Here is a 10,409-nt window from a genome sequence, read left to right as displayed (position 1 = left end):
CGCGTCAGGCTCTGTGCTGACAGCTCAGAGCCTGGAGCCGTCTTCAGATTCTGTGTCTCCCTCTCTCTCTGACCCTCCCCCGTTCATGCTCTGTCTCTCTCTGTCTCAAAAATAATAAATAAACATTAAAAAAGAAAAATAAGGGAGTTGGCTTTGTATAGGTTGAAAAATAATTTTTCCTCTAACCTTCTAAGCTCTTGGCTGAGGCAACCACCCCCCTGCAGCTATAATAAAAAGCCAGATGAACAGGAGGAGGGAAAAAACAAAGAAGTTTAATAACATGTATGCTCCCTGCATACACAAGAGAGACCCAGGAGAACTGAGGAACTCCTGGAATGGCCCAGGCCACCACTTTAAATACCATCTCCAGCTGAAGACAAAAGATGTTGGGGGATAGGGAACCCAAGTATAGGAGGCTGTCAGGCAAAGCACAGTGAGCGAGAGTATGGTTGGTACACAGATCTAAGTCCCCGCCTCCTCCAATTGGTAAGAGTTTCTAGAAATGTAGGCACATCTTTCTGGTACAGAGAGGGAGCCACCCTTACGGATGGAGACTTCCTTATAAATGTAAATGTCCCTTACAAAAGGGTAACTTCCATGCAGGTTTTCTGTGTCTGCTGTTTCTTCAAGATGATCTTTATGCCAAAGAACCCGTACTGTGGGGTGGCAAATTCAACTCTCCTTCAGCTTTAAACCCTTTGGGGAGTGGAGGACAGATAGCGGGCAGTGAAACACATTTTACAAATTAAATCTTACCCAGAAGGCACAAACGTAAAACAGATAAAAGGCACATCTCTCCAGATACAATGGGGGAGGGGTGTCAGATTCCTGCCACACCTCCCCTAGTCTTTCCTTTTCCTTTCCTTGTCCTCCATTCTCCTCCGAGCTGCTAAAACTTTGACAAACAAGGGGTGATGCTCCATACGACTGGTTATCTCTAAGGTTCCCTCCAGCTGTGTACATTATGTGTCAGTGAATTCGAATTCTGCAGTTAAGGAAGAGCAAATAACCATTCCAAGTAAAGTGGACCTATTTTTGCAAAAGGGGTGTATACTCTTGGAAAGTGGTTGAAATGCACGTCTGTAAAATTTGTAACCACTTTGCCATTTAAAGTACTTGCCGAGAAATCTGTTGTAATTCAAATAATTAATTCCCAGTTTTCTGCCTTATAAGTTTGGATTTTTGACATGCACATAACAATAACAGTCTGCACTTAGAGAGCATTTACAATTTCAAAATACTTTAATGCCTTTTTTCCACATAACAGTTTTATGCTGTAGCAGCTATCGTTACCCTTGTTTTACACTTGAAAAGGAAAAAACAAGAAGGTTAAGAGACTGGGCTTGCATAATGGACAGAACTACAGGCAGAGCTGAAATGAGGATCCAGTCTTTCCTTAGTGTTAGCTCAATGCCCTTCTTTGAACCTTTTCTTTCTTCTTTTAAAAATTCTTTTCTCGGGGCGCCTGGGTGGCGCAGTCGGTTAAGCGTCCGACTTCAGCCAAGTCACGATCTCGCGGTCCGTGAGTTCGAGCCCCGCGTCGGGCTCTGGGCTGATGGCTCAGAGCCTGGAGCCTGTTTCCGATTCTGTGTCTCCCTCTCTCTCTGCCCCTCCTCTGTTCATGCTCTGTCTCTCTCTGTCCCAAAAATAAATAAACGTTGAAAAAAAAATTAAAAAAATAAATAAATAAATAAATAAATAAAAATTCTTTTCTCAAGGCCAATTGTTTAACAGCTGTCTTGATGAATGCATGAATGCATGTGGTCAAATGTATATCTTTTCGATAAGAGTACTTTGCAAATCTTACATTTCCCTCCAAAGATCTAGGTTCAGCAAGACTATCCCTCCTCCTTAAAGCAGAGTGGGCGCGCGAGCGTGCGCGCACACGTGTGCGCACACACACACACACACACAGACTCACATATATACATACCTCTTGGGAATTGAAAGTTAACAGCACAAATGTACTTTTCATGACCTCCTTTGATTGTAGACCTAGCTGGAGAGGGGTGTGTGTGTGTTGCTTGTTTTTTGGGGTTTGTTGTGGTTGGAATGTTTTGTTTTACCTGCTGCATATTTATATTGGAGGCAATTTATTCAATGACAATTGTGGACCTTGAATAAAAGCCTGAATTCGAAATTTACTTATCATTTTACTTGATATTTATTTCACAGACCCAGTTAGTAGGTAAAGATTCATTTTGTGGTCCAAAAGTAAAGAACTGCACCAACCCCACCCAGGTAATCACTGTGCGTTCAGACGGAACACAGTCCTGCAGTATAATTCTGTGGTTCTTCAATATTGGTTCATAGGACATGTGGATATTAAAATGCACTCAGCTGCCCTTTGAGTCAACCCATAGTTTCAGTATCTTTTACTTAACGGATATTAGAGCCCAGGACATTGTGGTGGAATTGGGAATAATTCATATAAGCACAACAAACCACATGAATAAAATAGTAATGCACTAACAAAGACAACAATGTTGGGAGCGTAACATTATTATTTTTAAAGATTGATGGCAAATTACAGTAAATGTTTCCTATAATGCCACATAGATGTTTCTCTAATACAAGGTTTCAGGGGGCCCAGCTAGAGTGCTGCAGCTTGTTTTCAACTATATTAAATCACTTCATCAATATACTTCAGTTTTAACAAAAGCTTTTCTAAAGCATACTGGAGACCTGACTTCTGAAACAGATTTATGTAAAGGGTTCACTATGCTAAAAGGCAAACTTATTTACGGTATAAAAAATTCATGTTAAATGTTCTTGGTCATATATGTTTAATGTTTCATTCTTGTTTCATTTTAATCCTCATTTTACTTTTGTTTGTTTGTTTAACTAATACACACCTTTCCTGTGATGCCGTGCAGAATATGTCTACCCTGTGGTCCCTCTAGCCTAATAGTATACATCTGACAGGGGCACTAAGTGGTGTTCTAGGAATGGCTGATTGATCCTCCTGGAAAAGTCCTTCAAAAGCTAGAGGATCTTCCCATAACATCTTTATAACATCTTTGTTTTGGAGGGGGAGAAACAGTGCATTATAGAAATTTACAAACCATGTGTAGATCTAATTCTCTTGAGTATCTGTTTATATCATTCAGCCTATATTATTTTTGGAGTAAGTTCGAACATTTACTAGCTTTTGCATGAAGTCAAAGGTGGTTCTACTCTGTAAAATTTACTTTTGAAAATAAAATCCTAGAGTTGCAGGATTTGACGTACAAGTCTGCATTTCCCTTTGTATAACCTTTGCAATCCCGTAGATGATAGTAACATATCCCTTTTTAGCCTTCACTTTTCTACTACTCTGAGCCTTTGGCTTTACTTCTGAACTCTTCTTGTAGCTCTGTTTTCCCTTAGTCATTTTGCTTGCCTTTTCCTATGTCCATTGTACATCCCACCAAAGGTATCTTGACCAGAACTGTACACAGACACCATATTCCCATCACCAGTGGTTCAGAGAGATGGAAGAATAAATGTATAAAAGTTAGATTGTAGGAGAAATGATTCTTGGTCACCCCAAACTCTCCATTCAAATAACATCAAGGGAAGAAAAAATGAGATCCTAGTATTCACAAACATAGAAGCTCATGATTTTTAATGCTATATGAGTCAAGATGCTATTTTCACTGCACTAAGTACTGTGGGAAGTTCACAAATGAAGCAGAAGGCATAGCTTTTGCCCTTGCGAAAGATCCTATTCAATAGGAGAGCGGGACAAAACATGCATACATGCACACACAGCGCAAAATCACATGCAACCAACTATTGTACAGAAATAGAAATGAGATGGTTAGGTGATTAAGAGGCTTAAAAGAAAAAAGATGAATAGATGACTGTTATTATAGAAACAGTTTGAGCTGGACCTTGAGAAACAAGAAAAAAATCAATCCACGTTGACCTTAAAGAGTGCGTATTTAGGAGAATGGAATAATAGAGTAGTGGGGGGGGAAATGCAGATGGTAATAGCCTAAGTGGTAAATGGATAATGAAGCAATAGAGGCAGCAGATGGAGACAGCTTGGCAAGGAAAGGAAGGAGATAAATAGTATGATAACAAGATGAAGGGGCAGTTGGGTCATCTTATTTTTTTTTTAAAGAGAGACTTGTGCTTGTTTGAAGACAAAGAGCAAGAGACCAGTAGAGAGGGAGACATTGAGGATGCCAGTAAGGAAAGACCAAAGTCTTGACAGGAGAAGAGAGGAAGAAGGAGCTTCAGAGAGAAACTCAGGCACCAAATTTTATGGCACACTGAGTATGCGCGAGGCATTTTGACATTGCAGAAGGGAGAGGTAGGAGTTCCAAAAGAAGACACAGTAAGTGTTCAATACGTGCTACTATCTATCATGATAAATATCACTATTGTTGTTATTAGCAGTGCTCTGTAGTGACTTTTGCTTGCAGGAAGAATTTTAAATTTGATGTTATTGAAGATGTTTCTGGGTTCCTTAAAGGTAGAAATCAAAAAGGCTATACTGATATGACAGCCCATGAGAACTGGTGCCTATGCTGGCTGTTTCTTTTTCCAGAGGCCTGGCTCAAGAAGACATACAACTGTTACCCGCAACTGTGGGATAGGTGGCTTATAATGTAATTGTCTTTATTAAATGCCCAGTTGGTAGATGTCAGGAATTTAGACAGACGTGACTGCTCCGTTCTCTGGGCACTTACATTCTAAGATACAAAAGGGGGTGCTGGATAAATCGAACTGTGCCCAGCCCTCCTGCCACCATCCCCAAGTTCAGAAGGATGTGATCATAATAACCTACATATAACCGACATCTAACATTGTATAAAAATATAGGAAATAGGCATCCCTGTGGTGTACTACCAGTTACGTGTTCTAAAATACTGGCCAGGAGACAGTTCAGCTTCTCTGTAGCAGATGACCATCCAAAACCACCTGGAAACACATCAAAACTCTTATGACACTTTGTGATAGTTTGTGGGTATGTGTGTGTAGGCTATGCATGCCAATTTATGACTTATAACCATATTTTCTGAAAGAACTTTATTGAGCTACAATTTACATACTATATAATTCACCGATTCAAAGTGTGCGACTCGGTGATTCTTAGCATGTTCAGAGTTGTGTAACCATCATCACTGTTTAAGTCTAGAACATTTTCTAATTCCTAGAACACCAAAAAGAAACCTCATAGGCATTGGCAGTTACTCCATATCCACACTTCTCCCCAGCCCCTGGCAACCACTAATCCTGGTTTTATAGATTTGCCTATGTGTACATTTTATATAAATGGAATCATATAATGTGTAGTCTTCTGTGTCTGGCTTCTTTCAGTTAACACAGTGTTTTCAGACTTTGTCCATGTTGTAGCATGTACCAATACTTAATTCCTTTGTATGGTTGAATAATATTCCACTGTAGGACTATACCATATTTTGTTTATCAACTCAACAAGTGATGGACCTTTTGTGGATTTTCACTTTTTTGGCTATTATGAATAATGCTGCTATAAACATTCATGTACAAGTTTTTGTCAGAACACCTGTTTTCAGTTTTTTTGAGGGAGTCACTGGTAAAAGGATGCCAGTTTCTCCACGTTTTGTCTATCGTTTTAATTTTAGCTGTCTTAGTGAGTATGAAGTGGTATCTCATTGTGCTTTTAACTTGCATGTCCTAATGATACTGAGCCTCTTTTCCTGTGTTCATTGGCCATTCTTTGGAGAAAGATCTATTCAGATCCTTGGCCTGTTTTTCAATTGGTTTATTTGGTTTTTTATTGATGAGTTTGTAAGGTTTCTTAACGTATTCCAGATACAAGTCTCTTATCCAATATATGATTTGAAAATATTTTTTCACTTTCTGTAGGCAGTTTATTCACTTTCTTGATGGTGTCCTTTGAAGCACAGAAGTTTTTAATTTTGATGAAGTCAAATGCATCTATTTTGTTTTTTGTTGTATGTGCTTTTGATATCATATCTAAGAAACTATTGCCAAATCCAAGGTCAGAGAGATTCACCCCTGTGTTTTCATCTGAGAATTTTATAGGTTTAGTTCTTAAATGTAGATATTTGATCCATTTTGAGTTAATTTTTGTATATGGTGTGAGGGAGCCATTTAACTTCCCTCTTTTGCTTGAGGATATCCACTTGTCCCTCACCACTTGTTGAAAAGGCTATTCTTTCCCCCATTGAATTGTCTTGGTGCCCTTGTTGCAATTAGGTTGACCATAAATGTGATATTTTATTTCGTGACTCTCAATTCTGTCCCATTGATCAATATGTCTGCCGTAATACCAGTACCATTACTGTACCTGTAATAAATTTTGAAATCAGGAAGTGTGAGGCCTCTAATGTTTTCCTATTTTTTTTCACAGATGGCTTTAGTTATTCTGGGTTCCTTGAATTTCCACATGAATTTTAGTTCAGCTTGTGTACTTCTGGAAAATGGGACTTAGAATCTTTTTTTTTTAATTTTATTTTTTATTTTTTAAAATTTACATCCAAATTAGTTAGCATAGTGAAACAATGATTTCAGGAGTAGATTCCTTAATGCCCCTTACCCATTTAGCCCATTCCCCCTCCCACAACTCTTCCAGCAACCCTCAGTTTGTTCTCCATATTTATGAGTCTCTTCTGTTTTGTCTCCTTCCCTATTTTAATATGATTTTTGTTTCCCTTCCCTTATGTTCATCTGTTTTGTCTCTTAAAGTCCTCATATGAGTGAAATCATATGATTTATGTCTTTCTCTGAATAACTAATTTCACTTAGCATAACACCCTCCAGTTCCATCCACGTAGTTGCAAATGGCAAGGTTTCATTCTTTTTGAGTGCTGAGTAATACTCCATTGTCTATATATACTACATCTTCTTTATCCCTTCATCCATCAATGGACATTTGGGCTCTTTCCATACTTTGGCTATTGTTGATAGTGCTGCTATAAACATGGGGGTGCATGTGTCCCTTCGAAACAGCACACCTGTATCCCTTGGATTAATGCCTACTAGTGCAATTGCTGGGTTGTAGGGTAGTTCTATTTTTAGTTTTTTGAGGAACCTCCATACTGTTTTCAAGAGTGGCTGCACCAGCTTGTATTGCCACCAACAATGCAAAAGAGATCCTCTTTCTCCGCATCCTCGCCAACATCTGTTGTTGCCTGCGTTGTTCATGTTAGCCATTGTGACAGGTGTAAGGTGTTATCTCATTGTGGTTTTGATTTATATTTCCCTGATGATGAGTGATGTGGAGCACTTTTTCATGTGTCGGTTGGCCATCAGGATGGGACTTAGAATCTTCATGGGGATTGCATTGAATCTGCAGATCAGTTTAGGAAGTATTGCCATTTTAACAATAGTAAATCTTGTAATCCATGAATATGGATGTGTTTCCATTTATTTAGATCTTCAGTTTCTTTCAATGATGTTTTGTATTTCTCAGGGTACAAGTCTTACAAGTTTTTTGTTAAATTCATCCCTGGTTTTTATTCTTTTTGATATTATATATAAGTGGAAACCCTTTCTTTTAATTTCCTTTTTTGACTTTTCAGTGCATGTTTCCATATTTATTCATTAAGCTTTGAATATGGGTTTTTTTTTGTTGCTAATGGGAATATTATTTTCTTTTAAGGAGGTATTTTATACCATGCTAACCCATGACTCTGAGTAAATGTTTGAATATGTAATATGTGATGATAAATTTGAGTTTCATATTCTAGTTTTCACCGAAGAAATTCAAAGAGATTGGCTACTCTGTGTACTATTGGTAATAATCAACATACTGTTCTACAAACATAATTTGTGTTTCAGTATATGAGATTGTATATCATGTCAGGAGAGCCAGAAAATTGGAAACCAATGTTTGTGAATACCACTTAGTGGTCATTATAACACACCAGAAGAACTGTGAAATTTTTTAGGAAAAGTGGAAATCTTGTGACAAAATTTAAAGAAATACTTGTACAAAGAGAATTATGTCTCTTAAGTGATAATATGTTCAACAAACAGATATACAGAGTCAGAATGCAATTCAAAATTAGTCCTTTAATTAATGGTGAGATTTTAACAATACCATTTCACTTCTGTCTGAGAAGATGTATGTAATACTAGATGAGCTACTGTCCGGGAATGTAAAGTCTCAGTTTCTGAACATAACTGTTTACACTTACACACTAATGTATTTCTCAAGTGTAATATTCATTAATGGACTTTTCCACACAATCAGCTATCTGTTATCAGTATCAGGAAGGTGGGGGTATTTTATTTCTAAACATATTTTATTCACAGTTAATTCCTAAAGGCTTCCATGTGGCGATAGTTTCAGTTCTTCCACTAACCCTTGTACCAAAATGTCAAAATAAGTGATCAACATTACTAAATAAATTATTAAGATTACTATTTTATTAATTCATCCAAACAGTATTTACCAAGTGCCTACTATGTATACAAGGTTCATTCTTCCTTTTTTTTTTTTTCTCCTACCTACTCCTGGGTTACAGAACCAATATAAAAAGCATGTGTGATACACAACCTGGAACATCTGTCCCTGACGAATTAAGAGTTGAATACGTATTTTTCTTCAATGGTTCATATAAGGAGAATCATACAAAGTTACTTAGATGGAAAGGGTAGGGTAAGTTTTCACTGTCCCCTTTAGATTTCTTCACGGCTTTTGATCATAGGGATTAGGGCTTGATTTCACACCCCCAATTTGTTTGAAGCACGGATTCTCTAAATTTCACAAAGATTTGTTACTATGAAATAATTATTATGTCTGAAGGAGCAAAAAGAAGATGGCACTTGAGCCGTGAACCACATTCTAGGACTAATTCAGGTGAAAGACCACCCCAAAAGCATTTATTGATGTCGTTTAAAGATTTTGAATGTGCTATTGGCTGAAGTGAAAGGCAACTATGATCTTAAGGCATATTTCTTTTACGTGCCTTTGGACAACATTCCCTTCAGTTAATAAAGCAGTACCTTCTTAGCTTAGATAGCTTTTATGGAATTTGCAAATGCCTTTAAAAGACTACTAAGATTGCCGTTACGGACAATACCACAGCCTTTAACCTAGTCATTTTTACATAAGGACCTGGTATTGGAATCCTTTTAGTGACCACGTGTCAGTATCTTCTACTAATGTTTCACTGAGTTTTGTGCAGAATCATTAAGCCCGGTCTAGCTGCATTAAGTAGAAAAAATAAATACTTGTGTATGTCCAGAATATAGTCACTTACCCCTGTCTTATAAGGATGATTTTGTTAGTAATTATGTTATTATTATTCAGGTATATGTCTGAGTCTAGATATAATGAAGCCTTAGTTTAGTCGGTAGAGCCACTGCACACGGTGTCTGTCACCAGGCCTGTGTATTTACCTTCCAGGTAGCTTGACCTTTTCGTTTTGAACTAAGCAACCATCAGTTAGCTTGCCATCCTTCAACACGGCCTATCTGCCATTGTTTTTTACCACTCAGCAGTTGATGCCTGTGTTGCAACCTATAAAGAGAGTGTTTAGCTCAAACTAAATTGGTGGATATTGGTGAGACTGTGATAAGTACAGTACTGCACAGTTTGATATGATCCATGGCAGCCCACACTTGCTCTTGGATTTGTGCAAGGGCGTGTTCTGTTACTGGAGAGTTTGGTCTTCCTAGACCTTCTGATATGCTGTAGGAGTGTAACTGGTTAAACGACAATTAAAACATGAATTATTACAAAAACCATACCTGAGTGCCACATTTTAACTCTGCTGCTGACACTTCGCAACTGAAGGATCAGGGTCAATGTTAAGTTTGACCACACCTACCCCACTTACTTATATTGGTGCAGAATGTTTTTAGGAAATCACATCACATATTGTTGGCCTGCATGTAATTTTCTTCTCTTTCGCTTCCCCCTTTGAGCTACATTAAGAAAAAAATTAAAGAGTAAATTGACTAATAATCACTACATCATAACCCATAACAAATTTTGAGAGAAGATAAAATGGAGCAGGTTGTTTAGTGATGTAGATTGCTAACAGGGAGATGTCTTCCTTTCTGATGCACTCAATTCTAAAGGTTAGAGGTTGAGAAATTTTCCATTTGCAAGCTGTGAGAATTTCTCTTCGACACCAAATTGCTGCAACTCGCTTGCTTTGCTATTTTTATTTAAATTATAGTCCACATGTTCATTCATGTTGTCATGTCTCTTCATCTATCTTGTTTTAACTCTGATGCAGGATCTCAAAGGGTAAGACCATCTTTTAAAATCATTTTTTATAAATGACTTAGCATATATGCTTCAGATATTTACTAGTGCTAGGAACTGGGAAACTCCAACAACACGACTTCATGAGTATCTTTTGATTTAGTGAATAACATTTAAGTAGCCTCATTATACAGTATATGATGCTATAAAGTGCAGAAGGGAAACACGGTGTAGCATTTGGTAAGGCTCG

At 37.7% G+C, this 10,409-nt stretch overlaps 1 protein-coding gene across 4 annotated transcripts in view; it reads left to right on the top strand.

Annotated features, from left to right (window-relative positions):
• TENM1 (teneurin transmembrane protein 1) overlaps positions 1–10,409 on the top strand; it is a 796,361-nt gene that overhangs the window by 517,640 nt on the left and 268,312 nt on the right. The gene's annotated exons all lie outside the window — the stretch shown is intronic.

Source organism: Herpailurus yagouaroundi, unplaced genomic scaffold, assembly GCF_014898765.1.
Source record: "Herpailurus yagouaroundi ecotype Mexico unplaced genomic scaffold, PumYag 67641, whole genome shotgun sequence".
Classification (NCBI taxonomy): Eukaryota; Metazoa; Chordata; class Mammalia; order Carnivora; family Felidae; genus Herpailurus; species Herpailurus yagouaroundi.
This window is presented reverse-complemented; position numbering and strand designations above follow the sequence as displayed.